Genomic DNA, 2,414 nt, shown 5'->3' with positions numbered 1-2,414 from the left:
TTTGGGATCTCAAGTGTTTTATTCCCCCCACTTTTTTTTTTAAATTGGTGCATCATAGTTGTACATACAGGCTCTCAAGTCTTTAAGATTCTATGTCATGCTTAAAAAATAAGTATGCGTTTCTCTTTGGCTCCCTCTGCTGGATGATTTTCTTTCTGCTTTGGCTCTTGTGATTGATAGCTCATACAGCTGTGAGGTTCTTGCTCGCTCTCCATCCACAAGATTATGTTGAATTATAATTAGATTCAGGAGAAACCCTTCAGCCAATGGTTCTCATTCAACTTCAATTGGGATCTGCTGGACGGTGTGATGTTCTCAGTGGAAGTTATAAAGGCTTTTGTTGTGTGCAACGGTTCTGTCCTGGAGGATGGAGTTCGGTCACACTGTTTGCAGATCTGAGAAATAAGAATCTATGATTCTTTGTGCTTTTAACCTAGGGACCATTGCATCAAACCATCATGGAAATTTTAAGGAATATATCAAAGTGTATGTATCAAGTGGAGCAGAGTGGCCCAAGTGACAAAACAGGTGCCATAAACGCCCAGTGTCTACTTCATCAGACAGAGGAGCTCAGAGGAGGCACTGGGGAAACTCATGCGGCTGGAGGGTTTGTGTCCTGTATCCCCAGCCTCCAAGCACCAAAGCCTGCCACACTGCACACCTCCAGACTCTCCTGGGTATCTTGTCCATTGTTGATGAACTAATTATATTCAGGTGCCATCTGCATGGATCAAGAGTGGAATATTGGCAATTTTGCATGAGTCAATGTATTTAGAACAAAACCCTTGGCCAGTATTCTGTATCAAATGAGAAATAAAATTCTTTGTTCATTGTTACAAGACTTCATGTGCCATAAAGTGGTGTAGAAGGCTAGAGTTAAATTTTTCTTTTTTTTTTTTAGGGAGCGGGGAGGTTTAAGGGAGGTAAAAACCCAGTGGATCCCGTTTAGGTAGAAATTACTTGATATGATACATATAATACAAATCTCAAATTGCTATGATCTTTTAGGAATGAATTGTGAATGTGTGATACTCCTCTATTCCTCGTGAAACTGTGGACATGATCCTAGATCAGAAAATACATGGAGTCCGGGCCTAGGTTGCTATGAAGCCAGCAGGGGGAGCTCTTGCTCTTCATATCTAATAAGGGCCAAAGCAACCCTCCCAAGGCTCTTAGTGAAACTCAGGTTTGTGACTCATAAGGGTGTGTGTGTGTGTGTGTGTGTGTTTTAGCTCAGTTTAAATTGGCAGTTTTGCAAAGGACAGCATGATGTATTTCTTAGTGCACAGCAAAAATTGAACATTATCTTGAAAACTATTTGGGAAACATACAATTTTTAAAATAAAAAACAATACGTATCTTTTGTCTTAATTTTAATTTTTGCCATAAACATGAGTTACCTGAGGGGAAACACAGACACTTTTCAATCTTTAAAGTGTTTACACTGATCCTAAACTATCCAATTCAAATTATCCACCCCTGTTTTTAGTAGCCTGTGTTTAGTGAAGGGGTCAAGACCCTCTCCTGCTAGTGAAGATTTAACGGTCTGTTCACCTTTCTGAGACAGAGATATTGATGGATAGGTCTGACTGTTTCTACTGTAATTTTCATTTTCTTTCTTTCCTTTTTTTTTGTGGTGCTGGGATTTAACCCAGGGATGCTTTATCCCCAGTTTTTTATTTTTTATTTTTAGACAGGCTATTGCTAAGTTGCTGAGGCTCATCTTGAACTTTCGATCCTCCTGCCTCAGCCTCCTGAGTTCCTGGTATAACAGGATTACAGGTGTGTACCACCATTCCTGGCTGTAATTTTCATTTTTCTCCTGCTCTGTCATCTGTAGCAGAAGTTGGAAATTTTTTTCTCTAAAGGCCAGAAGATAAATATGTAAGGGCTCGTGGGTCAGAGAGATACTGTTAGCCTAAGCACAGCCATAGAAATGTGTAGACTGAACGGTGTGGCTGTGTCCTATTGAAACTTTATGTGCAATTTGGCCACCCCTTTGACCTATAAACATCTATGGAGATTGAAAGCACAGTTAATATTTTCCCTTTACCTATTATTATATATTCTCTGTAGACTCAAACTCTTTTCTAATTAAGAAGAAAATAACCAAATCAGAAAGTCCTGTTTCAAATCCTTTTGAACTGTTCCTCTTACAACATTCCTGACAAGCAACTTTGCCCTCTGTTTGGAAATCTCATACTCCCTGTCTTGCTCTGTAAAGAAGGTGGTGGCCCCAAAGGGTAGACAAGACAAGCTCTTGAGCAGCAGTGTGGCAATTTAGAAACCAGTGCTGCGGACATTGTAGACTTTTGAACTTTTCATTCAATCATTGTGTATTCTAAATTTTCAAAGAAAGATGCCACAGTATCAAGTAACCGGCGTGACTGGCCCGAAACATCCCAGGAGAATCT

The sequence above is a fragment of the Marmota monax genome, unplaced genomic scaffold (assembly GCF_021218885.2).
Source record: "Marmota monax isolate L192 unplaced genomic scaffold, Marmota_monax_Labrador192_F-V1.1 WCK01_AAM20220418_F8-fsc00205, whole genome shotgun sequence".
Taxonomy (NCBI): Eukaryota; Metazoa; Chordata; class Mammalia; order Rodentia; family Sciuridae; genus Marmota; species Marmota monax.
This window is presented reverse-complemented; position numbering follows the sequence as displayed.